The following is a 21845-nucleotide window of genomic DNA, read 5'->3' on the forward strand; positions in this document are numbered from 1 at the left end:
TCACAGGGGATTGTTCTTTTGAAATGAAGACCGCCCTCTAACCTTCATTCATTGGTCCTGTCTTTAATTGAAAAGCACAATCACACATGAAGGGGCCTCCAGTTTGAGAACTACCTTTATTTTCTTGTGGTACTTATTTAGCAATATTTTATCAAAAAATACATACGTTTTGAAGGTTGTGACCATGAGACAGGTGACTTGACATATGGATTATGCGACATGAGTAACGTTGTTGATTAATGTTTTTATATTGTTTGCTGTTGTCTAGATTTGATGAATAAGACTCCCATTCTATCAGAAATGTCTGTTCTCCACTAGAGCATAAGATTAATATATTTTTTCACCATCATTACAAACAAGATAATCTTAATCTAAAACATAAAATAAAGTGAAATGATTCACTGATTTAGCATAATAAAAAAAAAATAATCAAAGAAAGTTGCCAATTAAAAAACTAACAGCACTGATCAAATCTTGCGAAACTGAAACTAAACTGAGAATGGGATGAAAGGTACAAATAGTATAGAAATAAGAACTAATTAAAAAAAAAAAAACATAAAACAAACTTGCTTCTTGTCATATTCCTCATATTGGCCGCCTTACAGCCGTTTTTGGCAACATCACTTAGATTTACACTTGCATTGGTAATCATCTGGCTGGACATCTGCTCACAAATGAACAAGAATTTATCTCTGAAAGAAGTAGAAGAGGATACATTCAGAGCTCATCAACTTGTTATACACTGACCTCACTCTGTTGAGCTGACTTTATTGTACCAGTCATAAGCAAATTACATTCTTGACTGTGGTGACCACTCATGCCAGTAGTCTTAATTTAAACGTAACCACCTTGGTTTTGTTTGTTTTTTGCTGTAAATATTAAAATCATCACGCCATCTACTGTTAGTTACATATTCACATATAGGAAAACAGAGCAAATAACTGTAATAATGCATAATGCAAATCAATCAATGAATCATGGAATAAATCCATTAATCTGTCAATTAATCATTTATTTTACCAGGCAGCTTTCATAAGAAGCAAGATGCTTTAGAAAACAAGCAACAACGTGATAGAAAACAATGGAAGTCACTATTTAAATAAAATGCATTATTATTGAAGAGGAAAAGTGGGCTTAACATTATTTCTATGTTCTTTAAAGTAATTTTGTAGCCTGCATATGACTCTGTAGATTTCAAGTGCCAGTGAAAAATCAACCTGCAGTTAAACTTTTACCATCTGAATGTAGCTCCATCTTAACACTTGTAATGCCCTTTTGACACTCACAGTTTTATTTAGTGTATAAAATGACTCAGTTGGCTCATAAGGAGGACTGCAAATATGTTGAAAAGAAACTGACAGAAAATCAGTAATATTCGAAATGGTTATTATCTGCCCTAGTGTGGTATTGGCTGAGTAGACAAGATCGAAAATGAGAAAACGGTAATGTCGTGTTTTTTATTTTGTGTGCTGGGTTTCACTTTGCTCGCCATCAAGAAATTAGAATGTTTTGGTTTTAATTTGGGATTAAATCCTTTCGCCTCATGAAAGTGCACTGATACCTTGAAAGCTTACTTTTAAAATCTTTATAATTTACCCCCTCACCCCTAGCTAAATTCCGTCACACTGGCGTCGTGTGACATTCTTTCCCACAGGCAGACACATACTTGCAGCGTCTCCTCATGCAAAGGGGCCTGAGACCTGGGAACAGGCGGGCAAGACTTCAAAGCACCCCCAGCCCACAGCTGCGGGCTGTCTCTCCAGCAGCTAGCTCCAGTTTGTAATCATTATTAAAGGCTTGACCCCAGAGGCATCCGTGCCGCTGTTCGCACGTCCTCCCCCCTCACGCCGACTGCTTTAGAGAACTTCTCCGCCGACGACTCCTGTTACCCATCAGAGTGGCAGAGCGCAAAGATGTAGGGTAAAGCTTAGTCCTTTCAACAAGAGGGATGCACGGCCTCACTCCTTCCTTCGAGCAGCCACTCGTATATCAAGGGCGGCATTCAACGTGCTAAAATTAATTGCCTTTGGATCAAGCAAACAGTGTTCTCAGAAGAGCCTCATGTAAGCAATTCTGCAAAGAACTATACATGTGCACTCTGTAGTTTTGGCAGTAATCCAGCAGGACCAGTTCAAAGAGGGTCAAGGCGACATCTGCGGTACTTTTCAACAAAATGTTGGTTTGCATTATGGATGTTATCAGATAGTCATAAAAATATTGGTAGTGTCTCATTAATAGACACGTTTTGGTGATACGTGGAAAAAGAGATACCTGCATCTCACTAAATGAAACGTCCACCCATCAGTTTCTTTAACCTAAAGCTGCTTCTTCTATTCTACAGTAGTATTGTGGGGCGTGAGATCTCAATGGCATAGTGTGAAAAATTATTTAAAGGAAAAAATATATCACTTTTCAAACCTGGTTGATCCAATATGGGAGTCACGAAAAGTTGGAGTCCATCCCAAAAACCATTGGCCCAAATTCAGGTAGCAACACTGGATGGAGACCAGTTAAAGAGGAAAATCTATCCTTAAAATGCAGAGAATCTGTAAAATACAAAGAAACAAATCCATTTCTGAAAATCACAACTTGCACTGTCTGAGGTTAGACAAGTTTATTCATTTCTATTTCAGGGTCAGGGTATATTTTTTTTTTGTTGATTCTACATAGATTGCTTGATACTCTCAATGAACTCAAACATTTGAACTGCCTTCACAAAGATATTTATAAAGAGATTGAGGACTGTGACACACTGAAAAAGCACAAACCTAACAAAGAAGGTAAAGATGACAGTCCATGTTGGTCTGAAAACATTTACTTCATCTCTGTACTAAGCTGCTGTCTCTTCACCTTAGTCAATCAAACTTAAAAAAAAAAGAATGCACCCTTACAGCTTGTCTAGCCAGTTGTGTGAATTACCTGCATTCATAAGGTAGGATGAAATACCTGATTCAAAGCTTAAAAGTAGACAGACATACATACACATATACTGTAGGTCTGATATTGTATGAAATCAATTGCATTATGCCATGTTATATTTTATATGAGACTAGCTTTGCCTGAGGAATTTTCTAAGATAAATGGCCTTGGCTATAAAGCTGTTAATAAATCGGATATATGAGAAGTATATAAAAATTTGTACTTTATTTTTTATTACCAGAGACCAGTATTATTAGTTCACTGGATCTCCTCATTTTTGAACATGCTACATACTATTGCACATTCCTGCTGAAGATCGCTTCCTGCTTTTCCTAGTGACTGATCTTGGCTTTTGTTGAAAAACACAATTTTACAGGAAACTATTCTTTTGTATTCAGACAGGTAACAATTGAATAATGGGAATTTTGGGTGTAAATATAATTTCACCCTTTAGCACATCTTGCAAAAATGTTAGATTCAATCAGATTTGAATGTAACTCTTTGATCTGTAATCTAGTATTTTTACAAAGTTTTGGAGGGTTTACATCATAAGCAACATAGAAACTGAAACATGACAAGCATATTGAAATGAAAGTCTGCCTTAGAGAAAGTGGGGAACTATAACATATAACCAATAAGAAATTAAATAAACCTCAAATAAAATGGAAAACTTTGGAAAGTGAAATTAAAAGTAGAAAAACTGTAAATCCTATCCTTGCAATGTTCAGTTCATACATGTGATACAACGGTAGCAAGCAAACTGAACTAAAGTCGTCTTCAGATATGGTTTTTTATTTGGTTCACTCGAAAAATTTTTTTGAGTTTATCACCAGTTGTATGTTCACAGAAGAAGGGGAATGCAATATAGCTGTATTATAATTGTTTTTATTTAATTTTATTAAAATGGCTTTACCCAGAAAGCAGCAGCCAGCCAATAAAGTTGTAACACTGAATTGTGTTTTACTTTAACTTATGATAAACAGTAATGATGTTTATAGTCTGCACATTTATGTGACCCATGCAATGATTTGAACATTTTAAGCATTTTAAGGAAAAAAAACAGTTGAAAAGAAATAACATCATGAACTACATACAACATGGACCATAGAAAGCATCTATGAGGTGCGCCAAAGGCATGTCAAGTAGGGGTGTTGGTATGAATGAGATGGCATCAGAATTCCATATTGTAGGACATCACCAATAGCAGCATTCGATTTCAAAGGTAAAAACTGCTAAAAATGTCAAATCCATATTGACATCAAAGCCTCAGAATCTAAACTTAGTACAGCATCATTATATAGTGGCTTTAAATAAATCTCTACTAGCAAAAACGTAAAATAAAATAACTAATGAGTTTTACTCACTTAAGAGCAACGTCTTGTTCTCTTCGCTTCAGATTCTGAAAACTGCATTTCCATCAGCTATAGGAAAAAATAGCACATCATTGTTCTTTATTTTAGCTTGGCTCCATCAGTTAGTTTGTGTTATAATTTTTTGATTATTTCCTCTGTATTTTTTTATGATTTGGAAAGCAGTTAACGCTGATTGTTGATTGGTATTGCAAACCTAATGAACACATACAGATGGACAATAGTGTTGCATTTTTGAATTCCAGTTCATTTCAGATGTATTGCCATGTGTGGTGCACACAGTAAAATGAAATGTGCGCTTCACCAAATGCATGATGCCACCACCCTTCTAGTTGCCAGAATCTCACTTTGTAGATTATGTCAAATATTACATCACAATAGGTGATGATAAGCAAAACCAGCAGAATTTCCTTTGAAATATGTTACATTTCAAATGCAATTTTGCAATACTGACACTTACTACAAACAGATATTTGGGTTTAGGAGTTTAACATTTTTTTTAAGGGGGTTGTGCAAAGAAAGGACAATTGCTTTCTAGGGTATTGGCAACACTGCATACACAGTTGCACTGTCATTGTCATTCACTGCTTGTCTTGGATGGCAGGAAACCATATCCACAGGACAAACTTTAACGATCAATAGACATTGGCACTGTATCTTATCATGTTCAAATCTGACGGGAGAGAGTCCCCTGCGTGGCGAGAAAAGCACGTGGCCATGATATCTCTGGCAATCAGCAGCTACACTCTGAAACACAAATAGCTTTCACAAAAACATGAAATGTTACTCCTTAACAATCCATAGATGATAATGTCTGTTGAACAAAGAGGTATTGCTAGCTAAGCGGAGGCAAGGTACGCTCCAACACATGTCGAGAGGTAGACCGACTCAAATAGAGGATGGTGTGTGAGTGAGGAAAGCGTCCCGCCAACTCCCCTCAGCCAGCAGCATGTATCTTGGATTCGTGCAAATAAATCGGTATTGCAAGTGAACTATGATACTTAGCGCAAAGTCGCAAAATCAACTGGAATGTTCAAGCAAATTATAAAAAAAACTCGATCGAAATCCGTTAAGTAGTTCTCTGGTAAAAAGTGAACAGACATACAGACTGGATGTTAGATTTAGATATGTCAATTTTGCACCACCTGTAGTGTAGTCAGGTGTTTAATGTCACAGTCAATATGGAGTTTCTATTTTCTCCCTCTGTCTCTCTAAGTTTTATTTACTTTTATTTTAAAACATCTAAATGATGATCTGAAATTTGCCTTAAATGAGAGAATTTAGGGGTGTGTGTATGTGTAAGACTGTACCGAGAGATGGAGTGGCATTATCATTTGCCTTGGATTTTGCACTATTTGCTTCTATGATTGACTTTGCTGTCTCGGTATTATCAAAACAGGTTTTAGACTGATGAGTACATTTTATAACATAGTTCATTTTAAACTGCTTTTAATCTTCATAAAAAAGGATTCTTTCAAGGCTGCTTTGATTGGCTTGCACTCTGAAGGTACAACATGAGCAGCTGCTCCAAGTGGAGCAATTTAGGTATTTTGGGTTCTTGTGAATGATTTGGGCTATCATCAGATTGACAACTGAATCAGCACAGTAGCAGCAGTTTTGTGAATATTATTGTGGTGAAAAGAGATAAGCCTTTAGTCACAGATTTTAATTTAAAGATCAGCATACAGCTAGGTCGATAGTTATGTTCATCAGCTTTGTATAATGAGCAAGAGAATTAGATGTGTTGGAAATGAACTTCCTGTACAAAGTTTCTCTTCTCACTCTCCAAGATGAGATGAGCAGGGTATCACCAGAACTGCTGGTTCTCTGGATTGAGAGATACCAGTTAGAGTTAATGTTAGATGCCATTTGGGAATCTAATACAGACTGGCAGACCCAGAACATGTTAAAGGGAACGTCTCTTTTGTTTGATTTGGGAGCTCCCAAGGATGAACCTGGAACATTTGTTGATAATAAAGTGGACTGAAATTTTCAACTCAGCAATACACAGCATAGTAAGGAAATGGAGAGTGAGAGAGAAAAAAGCTAAGTGATGTAGGTGCTGAGATTAGTTGTCCAAGGCCCATCTACCCATCTACCTTCAACTACTGTATGAGTTTTTGAGTGCTATGAGTGTAGTAGGTATAAAGTTGCTATTAGAAGCACCTTTTAAGTCTGTATTTCAAAGCTGTATTCAATGAAGTTGATAGTGCTTATTTAAGATGTAACTGTAACAGTCTATAGCATGTCAGGGTATTGAAGATACAAGGACAAGGAAGTAAGTTAAGTCCTGGTGAGCCATATACTGTACATTCTGCACTAACACTGTTTCTATTAGGGATACGTTAATTTATAATTGTAAAATGATATATAATACAGAAAGATTGCCCCATGATGGAGTAAAGCTCTGGAAATGAATGAATGAGTGGTGTGGCCGACTCTGCACCAAGAACAGATACCAGTGCAGAATAGATAACGGTTAAGAAGAGTAATTTAGTAACAAAGAAAGTGAGCAATATGCATGGAGCTTATAACAAAGCAGTTAGTATTAGTGAGGTAAGAATCCTCTAGTTTTATAGGTGGCAGTGAGTGATTCCTGTGCAGTACACCTAGTTCCTTGGTATAAATTATGATGAACACGCTACCTGGGGATTTGCCTGGTCTGTTAATGGTGAGCTGGAATTCAGGATGACAGAAACAAAAAAGAGGAACATAAAAAGAGCTCTTAAGAACAATTCCCTGACCACAGAGATGGTTTACCCACAAGAAAATCCTGGCTGGGATCATTGCCCAAGTCAGCTTGTAGTCAAAAAGTGAGACAAGGCAAGAGACTGCATAGGAGATGATAGGCCATGTTTTTGGGAAAGATGAAAACAGTACCAATAGTCGGAGTGCTGGTGCATAGACAGGTCTGTTAGTGAGCACAGTTTAGGCAGGGATTTACTTGTTTGGTTAGATGAACTGCATGTTTGTACAAGTATTTACTATTGTTTACTTTGTTTTGTGTTTTCTCCCTTTGTTTATTTCTTATTTTTTTTCTAAATCATATCCTTCATTTTGGAATTTTTCATTTTCAAACTGGTTATTCCTGAAGAAACCATAAAATATTTTTTTCATTACAATTTTAACAAATCAGTGATCTGTAACTTCAAACGTTACCTGTGCTTCCCCGTGGACCTCTTTAGTTTTCTATCTGGTCACTACAGTTGTGGAGTTTGCATGTTCTCCCTAAGTCTGTGTAAATTTTGTTACAGATTCCTCTAACTTCCAAAAAATAAGAATGTTAGGTTCATTATTGACAATGGTCAAATCAGTCTGGTGTGAGTGAGCATGCCTTCAGACAGAGTTTCTTCCTACCTAAGCCTGAAACTGCTGATGCAGCCTTCAAAAATGGAGGTATGGATAGTTTTTAACCTTGATTATCTTTCTAATTAAAATAAAATTGTATCTATTAATAAGACTTGGACATTACAGTGGTGCATAGGATCGCACTGCTTTGTTGCAGTTTCACCATTTACTGCCTGCGTCAAGTTTTTATGTAATTTCCATATCTGAGTTGTTTTATTTCTCTGGGTCTCCTCTCACACTGAAAAGACATTCCTGGCATATTATTTGATGGATCTGAACCGGCCTGGTCATGAAGGTGTGTGTCTTTGTGTGGGTGTGTGCATGTCAGTTGACTCTGTTAAGGACTGGTGCCTTGTTCAGGATCATTTCCTACCTTGCACCTAATGCTTCTAAAATAGACACCTACACTCTATGAGTTTGAATTGGAATGAACACTTTGCAGAAAGTTACAATATTTATAGAGATAATAATTCCTTACATTTACAATATATGTTTTCTCACTACTTAAAAGACTTTACCAAGAGAGTGGGGAGCCTCTTCAACCACCACTAACGAGCAGCAACCACCTGGATGATGCGACAACAGCCATTTTTGTGCCAGTAGGCTCATCACACACTAGATATTAGGTGGTGAAGGGGTGAGAGAGATAGCCATTGAGGCCAGTTTAGCCTGGACATTGGGATAAACCCTTCTCTTTACGAAGAATGCCCAGGGATCTTTAGTGACCACAGAGTCAGGAACTTGGTTTTACATCTCATCCAAAGGATGGCTCCATATGTCCCTGTCAGTGCACTGGGGCATTGGGATCCACACACAGACCACAAGGTAAGTGTCCCCTGTTGGCCTGTCCAACACCTCTTCCAAAAGCAACCCAACCTTTTCCTAGATGGTCTCCCATTGAAGTACTGACTAGGGCCTGAATATGCTTAGCTTCAGGTTATTGACCCATTCTGAAGTTTATATGGTATGGCTTTTAAACAGAAGTACATCAGTGAATTTGCAAACCAGTGAATCAGCATATATTTTTAAATCACTAAGTAAAAATAGAGTAAACATCAGAAAGACAGATTCTACCTGTTTAAAAAACTCAGAATTAAGTTTATCACTTTTGATGTTATACCAGGCCTTAATCCATCCATTCATTCAGTTTCAAACCCATTTCTCTAATTCAGGGAAGAGGGGTCAATAGCCCTGGATGAAATCCATCCCACTCACTCACACTGGACCATTTTAGAGACCCTAGTCAAGCTCACACAGACTGCCTAGACCAGGCTGAAATAGAATATTATAGCAAAATATATGCCGTAGAAGACCAACCCGGCTACAGACATTCACCAAAGACACACAATGTCCAAAACACACACATTTATTCTATTTTTCCTATTACACAACCAAGTATAAACCAGCACATAAAACTCCTCTTTTCTACTTCTTTTCCTTCTGCCTCCTCCACTCCTCCAGTCGCAAGCTCCGTCCTCTGCCTCCTGACTCCGGCTTCTCGAATGGAGTGAGGTGGCCCCTTTTATATTGCACCTGGATGTGCTCCAGGTGCACCCTGATGAACTTCCTGCAGCACTTCCGGGTGTGGTGGAAGTGCTGCATGGGCACCTGGAAGCATTTCAGGTGCATTTGGTTCCTTTTCCGGCAGCACTTCCTGATGTGGCGGAAGTGCTGCCATTCAGGGCTCCGGGATCATTCAGGCACCCCCTGGCGGTGGCCACAGACACCAACAGGGCTGAGCTTCCAAGCTCCCAATCCATGGCCCTGATATAATCCGGGAGAGCTGCCTTCTTGAGCCCCAGGGAAGATATGCCCCCCTCTCCCGTTCCTTCCCTTCTCCAGGTGTCCCGGTGGGGCAAGGTCATCGGTCGTTTGCCACAATGCTTAATAGTTTCTGAATTTATTTTTCACAATGAATATTAATTATATTTTGAAGTAAAAGTTGAAAATCCCCCTGAGGGTTAAATGTCATTAAAAAGTTAATTTTGTTTGGGTGGAATATGACTAAATGAATAGTTTGTCCATATTTTTCCTTCACAAAGTGAGTCTAAGTAACACTAGTTTTTACGAGTGTCACTCATTGACTTATTTTGCAATCTCTTTTGCTTCAGAATTTATCCGGAGGAAATGGAAATTGAGGTTTGATTTAAAAATCCCTTCTGACAACCACAACAGACATACCAATCAAAGTACAAGTGACTACTCACCTACTCACTGTGCTAAACACAGTGTAAGTAAAGTGAGCATGCAGAACTATTGGCAAATTACAGTGGATGTGCAGTATTCCTGAACACGCGATCACCTGGCTGAAAATGGCTGTGTACCAAAGCTCTAACCTAAAACAAAAAGCCTCATGTCGTGTGCACCTTACTGCTTGTAATAACTGAAATCACAAAACCTAAGCCCCTTCATGTAATTTTCCTAAGTGCTCACTGCATAATAGCAACATCATGCATAATACTCCAATTGCTTTAAACACTTAGGGCCCACCATGGATTGTTCAAAACTGGGGTTGAATTTCCAATATCATGTTTACAGGCTGAAAAACAATTTGACCCTTGACCTTCTCGGTCTCAGTCACTGAGAGTACAAATGTTAATGGTCACTGATCCCATTTGAAATTTACTTTTGTAAAAATTATCTGTTTCTTTGTAATTTTTTTAATTACTGAACCCCAGCTTGAACTATGAACAGATGAACCCTGCTCATCCTCCTTACTTCTTTGAATATTTCTATATATAGATTGATGTATGGTGACTTAATGTGACTGGTAGTAACAACATCAATTATGAGATGAAAATGATAAAAAATATTGAAAGGTGCTTTATAATGGAACATGAGTGGCAGACAAGGAACTTTCCAAATCAATTAGAAATTATAGCTCTACATATAGTAAATTAATGTCAATAAATATATATTGTCACGCATGTGTGTTGGAGGATAGCCTCATGGGCCCGACTGAGGCATGTAATAACCTGCTGGAGCAAGAGAGGTTTTTGGTACTAACATTCTCTTTGCCTATTTCCCAGTTAGCCACTTAGCCACGCCCCTTCCTGTTCATCATTTATAAGAAAACCGGCTGCCCAAAAGGAGGCAACCCACCAGATGGAGCTCCTGTGATTGACCCTTAATGCTGCGGCTCAGAGCCAAAACAGTTTAGCTTTTGTTTATATTTTTGCCTAAGGGCTGGAAACATAATGCAATAAAGTGTTTCTTTTGTTGAACTTTTTTTGTTGATTAAATGGGACAACCCAGTTAGCATCCCAACTTTTATCTATTCGTGGGCTGTCATTTCTGGACCCAGCCACCAAATTTAAATTATTTATATATATATTGTATATTGTGATGGGTGGCCATGGCCATTACCCACTTGGCATGTCAGCTGTATGGAAGGACTGGGGGAGAGAGCATCTACAAGACACTACATCACCCGGGGATGCTAGAGGGCTGCCCTCCTGGTCAGCTGTGGCACCATGAATTCCTGCAGGGCATGATGGGAGTTGGAGTGTGGCACAGCCCTGTTGGGTTTCATAGAGGCTGCCAGGAGATGCTGCAGAGCCCTGCATGGGGCTTTCACCACACCTGAGAGTGATTCCAGGTCTGATTAATGAGCCACCAGGAATACTCCCAGAGTCTGCTTAAGAGGAGCTGCCTCACTCCATTTGGAAAGCCACAGTGGAGAAGAGGTGAAGAAAGCTTACCAGGAGAGGAGTGGAGGCGGAGAAGATGAAGAAGAATAAGAAGCAGGAAAGAGTTTTGTACTGGACTGTGCTTATCTGTGTTTGTACTGTGCTGTAGGTAGCAGAGGAAAAGCACTAAACAATAAACATGTGCTGTGTGGCAAACTCGTGTCTCTGCCTGTCAATGTTGGGGTTGGGGTGGCTGGAGCACCCCTGGCTTCCACAATATATATAATATAAATATATAGGGAAAACCTCTCATATCTATACAGAAGGTAGCACCTTCCATTATACATCATGTACTGGTTTCACTATCTGTCTGTTGTGAGGGAAGTTTATAGAGTCGTATTTACTTATCGTCATGTAAAGGTTGTATCCCTGACTGAGTCAGAGTATTTGGATTTTATTAAATTTCACAATGCATCACATACAGTGCGTCCAGAAAGTATTCACAGCACAACAATTTTTCCACATTTTGTTATGTTACAGCCTTATTTCAAAATGGATTAAATTAATTTTTTTCCTCAGAATTCTACACACAACACCCCATAATGACAACGTGAAAAAAGTTTACTTGAGGTTTTTGCACATTTATTAAAAATAAAAAAACTGAGAAATCACATGTACATAAGTATTCACAGCCTTTGCTCAATACTTTGTCGATGCACCTTTGGCAGCAATTACAGCCTCAAGTCTTTTTGAATATGTTGCAAGCTTGGTGCACCTATCCTTGGCCAGTTTTGCCCATTCCTCTCAAGCTCCATCAGGTTGGATGGGAAGCGTCGGTGCACAGCCATTTTAAGATCTGTCCAGAGATGTTCAATCAGATTCAAGTCTGGGCTCTGGCTGGGCCACTCAAGGACATTCACAGAGTTGTCCCCCACTCCTTTGATATCTTGGCTGTGTGCTTAGGGTCGTTGTCCTGCTGAAAGATGAACCGTCGCCCCAATCTGAGGTCAAGAGCGCTCTAGAGCAGGTTTTCATCCAGGATGTCTCTGTACATTGCTGCAGTCATCTTTCCCTTTATCCTGACTAGTCTCCCAGTTCCTGCCGCTGAAAAACATCCCCACAGCATGATGCTGCCATCACCATGCTTCACTGTAGGGATGGTATTGGCCTGGTGATGAGCGGTGCCTGGTTTCCTCCAAACGTGACGCCTGGCATTCATACCAAAGAGTTCAATCTTTGTCTTATCAGACCATAGAATTTTGTTTCTCCTGGTCTGAGAGTCCTTCAGGTGCCTTTTGGCAAACTCCAGGCGGGCTGCCATGTGCCTTTTACTAAGGAGTGGCTTCCGTCTGGCCACTCTACCATACAGGCCTGATTGGTGGATTGCTGCAGAGATGGTTGTCCTTCTGGAAGGTTCTCCTCTATCCACAGAAGACCTCTGGAGCTCTGACAGAGTGACCATTGGGTTATTGGTCACCTCCCTGACTAAGGCCCTTCTCCCCCGATCGCTTAGTTTAGATGGCCGGCCAGCTCTAGGAAGAGTCCTGGTGGTTTCGAACTTCTTCCACTTACGGATGATGGTGGCCACTGTGCTCATTGGGACCTTCAAACCAGCAGAAATTTTTCTGTAACCTTCCCCAGATTTGTGCCTCGAGACAATCCTGTCTCGGAGGTCTACAGACAGTTCCTTTGACTTCATGCTTGGTTTGTGCTCTGACATGAACTGTCAACTGTGAGACCTTATATAGACAGGTGTGTGCTTTTCCAAATCATTTCCAATCAACTGAATTTACCACAGGTGGACTCCAATTAAGCTGCAGAAACATCTCAAGGATGATCAGGGGAAACAGGATGCACCTGAGCTCAATTTTGAGCTTCATGACAAAGGCTGTGAATATTTATGTACATGTGCTTTCTCAATTTTTTTATTTTTAATAAATTTGCAAAAACCTCAAGTAAACTTTTTTTCACATTGTCATTATGGGGTGTTGTGTGTAGAATTCTGAGGAAACAAATGAATTTAATCCATTTTGGAATAAGGCTGTAACATAACAAAATGTGGAAAAAGTGATGCGCTCTGAATACTTTCCGAATGCACTGTAAATTTATACCGTTAGTTAAACACCATTTAACCAACAACCTGCTGTTGGATGAATTGATGACTCAGGTATGGACTGTTATTGCCACATAAAGAACTGCATACATCTTTGTTTACTTGCTGGTATATAAGGAATGACCCAGTTTCTTTTAAGACCGAAGAAAAAGGGAACCATAACTCAGGTGCACTCTTCTTTCTTTTCTGCAGTGCAGATTGTTTTTGTGTAATAATAAGAACACCATATAATAGAATAAAGGTTATATTAACACATTCGTTATGAAATCTTCTATGTGAAGTTTTATATTACTTTATTGTATATACCTGTGCGTGTGTGTGAGTGAGAGAGTATATAGTATATTTATTCAGTGCCTGTAAAATTTAAAAATTTTATTTTGAATAAATTGAACTAATTTGTCTTTTTGCACTGATCAACAGAAAAAGTCTCTATATTATCAAAGATGTTTGCAAAGCAGACAAATTAATTTCACGTTTAAAATAAAATATAGTCGATCACTCCCTTCAAGTCAATATTTAGTAGATGTGTGTACAGGTCTCTCTCTATCAGCTTTCCCTCCATTCTTTATTGCAAAACTGCTCAAACTCTTTCAGGTTGCACTGGGCCATAAGTGAACAGCCTTTGTCAAGTCCAGCCACAAATCATCAAGGAAATCTGGATTCTGACTTGCTCACTGCAGGACATTGACATTGTTGGTTTTAAGTCATTCTTGAGTAGCTCTGGCTTTATGCCTGGATTCGTTGTCTTGCTGGAAAACAAATAATTTCCAAAATGTACATTTTTTTGCAGACTACATCAGGTTTTCTTCCAGGATTTCCAGTATTTTGCTCTTTACTTTCACAAGCCTTCCTGAGCCTTGTGCAGAGAAATGTCCCCACAGCATAATGCTTCCACGGCCATTAATCATAATGAGGATGGTGTGTTTTTGATAGTATGCAGTGTTTTACACCAAACATGAAATAAAAGTTCAATCTTCTTCCAGCTGACTTCAGAGTCTCACATGTGCCTTCTGCGAAACTCTGTCTGTTGCTTTCTCATCCATAAAGATGTGACCGGTGAAGCTCCCAGATAAAATTTGTTGTCTGCGCAATCTGAGCTGCTGTAGCTTCTAACTCCTTCAGAGTTCTCATATGTCTCTTGGTCACCAGTCGTCTTCTTACACTATCGCTAAGTTTTTGTGGACAACCTGCTCTAGGAAGCTTCACAGCTGTGCCATAGTCCCTCCATTTTTAATGATTGATTTAACTGGACACCAAGAGATATTCAGAGACCTGGTTATTTGTTTTTCTCCACCCCTTGACTTGTCATTTTCAATCACCATTTCATGGAGTTGCTTGAACTGTTCTTTTTGTTTTAACTGTGTGGGATATGCTGCCATACCGACTCACCACACATTAGACCTTCGGGATCAGACACCCAGACAGGTGATCTCCATTGAACTAATTACATGATTTCTAAATCAATTGGCTTCACCTGTGATGATGATTTAAGTTTGTCATATTAAAGGGTCGAATACTTACATGAGTAATTATTTTTTGTTTCATATTTGTAATTAATTTAGACCATTTTGCAGAAGTGTGATTTCATTTTGACAATAAAGTGTATTTTTTTGGTCAATGTCAAAAAAGTCAATTTAATGCACTGTGATTCAATATAGTACAACAATAACATGTGAACATTATACAAGGGAGTTAATACTTTTTATTAGCACTGTATATTCACAATACATATTATATAGGGTGTTAGTTAGACCAAAGCTGCGCTGGGCTGGCGCCCTGCCCGGGGTTTGTTTCCTATCTTGCGCGCTGTGTTGGCTGGGATTGGCTCTAGCAGACCCCTGCGACCCTGTAGTTCGGATATAGCGGGTTGGATAATAGATGGATAGTTAGACCAAAGTATCTTTTTTGAATCTCTTGGCCTGAATTAGCTGCACTGTGTTAGGGCCAATATGTAATGCAACAGCAGCAAAATTAATCTCACAGCCTCCTCAAAAGGTGTGATAGGAACTGAGCAGCACTAAAACAATAATAGTCTAACTAGAAGAATAGCAAAAGTATAAAACTCATAATGTCTAGTCTGAATGGTTATGGGCACACATTCACAAAAGAAAAGACATTTAATGATTAGCTAACAAAAAAAGGTTTTACTTTAAAATAATCTTCTAATGACTACCTTCTTTAAAATAATTTTCTTAATTGCTTTGCTTCTGAAAGAATGTCTGAGATTGCAGTAATTTACATCATGAGGAAATGTGAATAGAGGGTGACTTCCTTGTCTGCTGACATACATATTGTATTTATGAACACTGTGGACAGAAAGGAATTATAATAGATAAAACAAGCAGAACCTACTCCTCTGGCCAGGGGCTGGCGGAAATGCTAGGTGGAATTTCACTTACCCAAGTTACATCTTTAACCTTGGGTGGCATTTGCTTGCACAGATAAGCACCTCTCTGCCCCACCTAGAAGTGCCCTCAGCTTGGAGTTTGCATTGCCAGCTTCATACCCGGCTGCACTGCAATTCAAAGCAACAAAAGTGGAAATTAGGAATCAATATACTGCACCAGCAAGCATGGCAGAGAACCTGGAGTCTAAAAACATAAAAAGTCAAACTTTTCTTTAAGAACTTTCACAGTTTGGAACTGTCAAATGTTAACATAATCTGGGAGAAAAGCTGATGAAATATGCAGCTGCTGTATTTCAGAATTGCTTAAATGTTACTGTAACACAGGTGTCTTTCCTAAGGCATGGAAAACAGATACTTTTACCATTGTGCACCACCTGAAATGTGTCTGTGTCAAGCAATTATCTCTCTGTTAGCCTCACAGCATTACTGGCTACAGTCCTAAAAAAAAAAGGGAATTAAAAACACAACACTAGTTGACTCATTTCTGAGTAACAACTTAAACACATTTGAATTCGACATGAGCCAAAACGACTGAATGCAAAACAGTATATAAAAGACTCTCACCTTGATTAAGCTCGAAATTGTACTCTGTGCTTTGAATAGCACACATTGTGTGTAACCGTCAATCTGACTTGTTTCTATAAAGTGCCTGTGGTTAAATCATGACAGATGTTCCTTGTTTCATTTTGTTTGTTTTGTTTGTTTTTCTAATCTTTGTTAATACTCAGAACCCTACAAAGGAGTTATTATTATTATTATTATTATTATAATAAATTCACTATACTGTTATGTAAAAGTGTATAAATAATTAAAACACTTAACTCCAAAATGTGGAAACTCCATTGAAATGTGGGGGTGTGTGATGAGGTGGGGTTTGAGGGGATCGATTATAAAGTCTTTTTATCATTTAGATGTTCTTCTTTTCAAACCTGCATATGCTGGGTTCATGTCCAAATGTCAGTTAATGGCGTTTTCATTGGATAACCACATTTCCACCAGTTCTCCAGTTAGCACTGAATTTTACTTGCACTGAGTTCCATTTCAATGTGTGTTTGGTCAAACTTGTAAGTGTGCAAATCAGAGACTGTCGGTCCTTCCTTCTGACTGCCTTGTGATGTTCCTGTATACGCGCGGCAAGTGTTTTTGATGTTTGTCCCACATATACAGCTTGATACGCATTACATGGTATGCTGTAAACTGAGTTTCATGTCTCTGCTGCTGATTTCTTGCTTTTAGCATTAAAAAAACCTGTGCGCTGTGTGTTCATAGGCTTGTGCACTACTTTGATTCCTGCTCTGGACAGGATACATACTGTACCTTCTGATACCCCATGAATGATTAGGAATTGTGTGCCAGGTGGGATTGCGGGGTTCAGATTGGAGTCGATTGTTTGCTGGGGTCTCTGGCATCTCCTATGTAAGCATTTTCTGATGAATGTCTTTAGGTAGCTGTTTAATGTCAACAGTTGGTAAAGACAGCATCTTTCATTCTTTTTAGTCTCCTTGGTATTACAATGGGTGTGAACTCTTTTGAACAGAGTCCTGACACAGTTCCATTTATGTGATGATGGGTGACTGCTAACACAGTGTAATACAGTAATACCTTGAGATACAAGTTTAATTCATTCTGTGACTGAGCTCGTAAGTCAAAATGCTCGTATCTCAAATCGGTTTTCCCCATAGAAATTAATTGAAATGAGATTAATTCGTGCCAACCCACAAAAAAACACTCCAATTTTTTGTTAGATGTTTTCAACATAAGAAAAATGTATTAATAATGAACAAATATTGTATACAAACAAAATTAAAACTAATACATAAAAGAGAATCTAAAGAAATAAACAGATGTTGGCAGAGCCGATTAGCATATTGTAATGTTTTTTCTTTCACTTCACTTTTGCTTAACTTACTAGTTTTTTCTTTTTTGCCACACTTTCGTCACTTTCATTCGCAGGGCGTTTCAATAGAAACCTGTCCAAGGAGCTTTGTTTCTTCCTTCCCTTTAGATTGTTTCTGAAATGAGTTAGACAAGTGTCATTAAATATTACCGCTGCACGACCAGTTGCAACATTTTCAGGGTGTTTTTTTTTTCAATAAAGTCAGAAACTTTTTCCCACATTGCCAACACTTCCTTTATCTCACTTGAAGAGATAACCTCCTCTGCCTCTGGCTCCTCTACGATGTATGTTGCTGCGTCTGTAGTTCTGTCAACTCCTCCGTCGTCAGTTCCTTGGAATGTGTGGCAACAAGCTCGTATGATGGCTCGTATTTCGAATTTTGGCTCGTAACTCAAGGCTTATATCTCAAAAAACTCATACGTTGGGGCACTTGTATCTCAAGGTACCACTATATTTAAAATATTTATGTATACGTGGGCACATCCGATGTGAACTTCATAGGCTCTCTGTAACACATAAGATATGCTATGTCCAGGCAGTTACATACGAGACATCCGACTGTATGTATTTCTGAAAAAGAACAGAAGGCTTTAGGAGAGCTACAGAGTGAACACAATATTGTTATTACACCAGCTGACAAAGGAGGTTTGACAGTCGTAGTTGACAAACAGCAATATGTCACCACAATACAGGAAATGCTCACTGACATCACTACTACAATTAGCCAGCGACCCAACAAGAAACACCTTGAATAGAATTAACACAACTCTCTAATAATAACCGTTTAAACTCCCGGAATTCTACAGCCTCCCAAAAATCCACAAAATCCCTTTGAAGTTCAGATTTGTGGTCAGCCTAATAGGTGGCCGGAATATAACTTATCTAAAAGACTTTTTCAAATGCTCAAACATTTAACATGTGATTCAGATTATTTTGTTAATAGAGCAAAAATGGCACTGCAGCCCCTGAAGAATGGATCCATCACTGATGATGAATTATGGTCTTGTTTGATGTTGTGTCACTATATACAGTACCATGATTCCAATTTATATGGCCACGGAGACTTTATTGACAAAACTAAACAACGAGCCCACCATAATGGCATGAACAAACCCAACCACAAATGGCATAATGCATCTAATATCACTTTTTCGGAAAATTTGCTTCCATTTTAATGGAAAATACTACAGAAAGAATGAGGGCATGCCCAAGGGATCTCTGTTATCGGGAATGGTTATGCAGCGATTTGAAAGTGCGACTCTTGCTCAGTTCAAACTCAACACTTTGGATACCCTATGTCGACGATACATTTGTCATATTAAAAAATGACAAGCTGAATGAATTCCACAGCCACATCAACTTAGTATTCCCTGCAGTTCAGCTCACTTTGGAAAAATAAATAAACTGACGCATTCATTTTCTGGACATCTCCATTGAAAGAGGTAGTGACGCCACTTTGATTATGACTGTTTCTCGCAAGGAGTGCTATATGGACAAAATACAGTAATCCCTCGCTATATCGCACTTCGACTTTCGCGGCTTCACTCTATCGCGGATTTTAAATGTAAGCATATCTAAAAGTATATCATGGATTTTTCGTTGGTTCACGGATTTCTACGGACAATGGGTCTTTTAATTTATGGTACATGCTTCCTCAGTTTGTTTGCCCAGTTGATTTCATACAAGGGACTCTATTGGCGGATGGCTTAGAAGCAACCCAATCAGAGCATGTATTACATATTAACTAAAACTCCTCAATGATATGCTTCCTGCGCGGTGCTTGATTGTTTGCTTTTCTTGGTCTCTCACCTTCTCTGACATTCTCTGCGCCTGACGGAGGGGCTGTTTGCACAGAGGATACAGACGCACCTCTACAAAATGCCGCTTTATCGCGGTGCTTTGGCATACTTAAAACGTATTGATTTTTTGCTTTTCTTATCTCGCGCTCTCTCTCTTTGACATTCTCTGCTCCTGACGGCGCTCCTTTGAAGAGAAGATATGTTTGCATTCTTTTAATTGTGAGAAAGAGCTGCCATCTCTGTCTTATCATGGAGCACAGTTTAAACTTTTGACTAAAGGGTGTTATTTCATGTCTAGAGGGCTCTAATAATGTTAACAGTGTGGGAAAGTTTATAAGGGCTTAACATATATAAAAATAACCATACAAACATATGGTTTCTACTTCGCGGATTTTCACCTATCGCGGGGGGTTCTGGAACGCAACCCCCGCGATCGATGAGGGATTACTGTATTACACTTTTTTAGCAATCACCCCTCATTGCATAAATGGAGTTCTGTTAAGACTCTATTCAGAAGGATTCACACCCTCTATAATACAAAGAATGCTAAAAAGAATGAAAGACGTTATTTTTTTTTCCATCTATTTACATCAAACAGCTACCCCAAGACATTTATCAAATAATGCTTACATAGGAGGCACCACAGACCTCAGCAAACAGTCGACTCTTACCTGATCTCACGTCCTACTTGGTACAGAGAGGTGTATAAGAAAGTACAATGTGTATCCTCTCCAAATCAGGCATCAAAATAGCCCATAAACCTGCAAACACTTGGTGGACTGCTCTTTTTAATGCCAAAACCAAGAATTCTGCATCAGAGACATGGAACAAAGTATAGAGTATACCATGCAATGTGTGCCCAGCTGTGTATGTGGGACAAACATCTAAAACACTCACAACACGAATACAAGAACATTACAATGCTGTCAGAAGGATGAACCCACGATCTGTGATATACACACACATACAAGTTCAACTAGGACACGGTGCAAGTCACATTTAGGGATAATACTAAGAGTGCCAGAGAGCTGGCTAAATCGTGGCTCTCCAATGAAAACAGCATTAGCAGAAATTTGGACTTGAACCTAGCATATGCAGACTTAAAAAGAACACTAAAATAATAAAAAAAGACTTTATGGCCAACACCCTCCAAACCCTACATTATTGTGCCACCCCTCCTTCATTTACTATATATTGCCTTTGATTCCTGTATGTCTAATCAATTTCCTTTGAAGGTAGCACCTGGCAGGTTATTGAAAGCTTAGGAATAAAAAACTAATTTTAGGATGCATGATTCATTTTCTCCCTCTATGGATTACTATCTACAAATACTGTATATGGTAAGGACAGGATGGCATGCCACAACCAGCTTTACCTATACAACCAGGTTTACTTATGGCAATGTGAACACACATTAGTTCAAAGGTACACTACTTGGCTTCTTATAATCCAACAACTTAGTATTAATTCTTTCCAAAAGTCTTATTTTTATTACGAAATTTCTGTTGAGCTCTTTTTGGGCTTAATGCTAAAACAGTCAAAGAGTACACCTTCCAAAGTGCATTTGTTTCTCCTCCAGTGGCAGCTGAATGTGAACTATCTTCTTACTTTCCACTTGCTCCTTTTGAAGGGTTCTCTTGGGGATGCTTCTGGGTTGCTGTTTTATGGACATTCAGAGGTATGTCTTTTCCCTGGACACTCAGAATCATCCAGAGCTCTGCTTTCTGATCTAACCCTTTAGATTTCTCTGTACTGCTTGACACAAGGAGGCAAACCAAACTACAAATAGAACAGAAAAAGTCTCTTTAATGTCAAAGTGAAAACAGATCTCTGCAAAGTCACCTAAACTAATTGAAAATTGAAAATAAAAAAATAATTAGTGTCATAATTATTCACCTGGGGCGGCACAGCGGCACAGTGGCGCAGTGGTAGCGCTGCTGCCTCACAGTAAGGAGACCTGGGTTCGCTTCCCGGGTCCTCCCTGCGTGGAGTTTGCATGTTCTCTCCGTGTCTGCAAGGGTTTCCTCCCACAGTCCAAAAACATGCAGGTTAGGTGCATTTGTGATCCTAAATTGTCCCTAGCGTGTGCTTGGTCTGTGTGTGTGTGTGTGTGCCCTGTGGTGGGCTGGCACCCTGCCTGGGATTTGTTCCTGCCTTGCGCCCTGTGTTGGCAGGAATAGGCTCCAGCAGACCCCTGTGACCCTGTGTTAGGATATAGCGGGTTGGATAATAGATGGATTATTCACCCCTTTACATCATTATTTAGTAGATTCACCTTTGGCAGCCATGACAGCCTTCAGTCTGTGTGTACAGTTCTTGATCAGCTATTTTTCTTTCTTCTTTGCAAAATAGCTTAAGCCATG

General features: G+C 39.0%; 1 long non-coding RNA gene across 1 annotated transcript; it reads right to left on the reverse strand.

Moving 5' to 3' along the window:
* Positions 1-576: 576 nt before the first annotated feature.
* Positions 577-16402, reverse strand: LOC120535016. Its single transcript, XR_005634847.1, has 6 exons — positions 16351-16402; positions 16148-16224; positions 15779-15894; positions 4284-4340; positions 2419-2546; positions 577-692 (listed from the first exon to the last, which is right to left on the reverse strand). It is a non-coding gene; the product is annotated as an uncharacterized LOC120535016 (long non-coding RNA).
* Positions 16403-21845: the final 5443 nt, after the last annotated feature.

This window comes from Polypterus senegalus, chromosome 9 (genome assembly GCF_016835505.1).
Source record: "Polypterus senegalus isolate Bchr_013 chromosome 9, ASM1683550v1, whole genome shotgun sequence".
Taxonomy (NCBI): Eukaryota; Metazoa; Chordata; class Cladistia; order Polypteriformes; family Polypteridae; genus Polypterus; species Polypterus senegalus.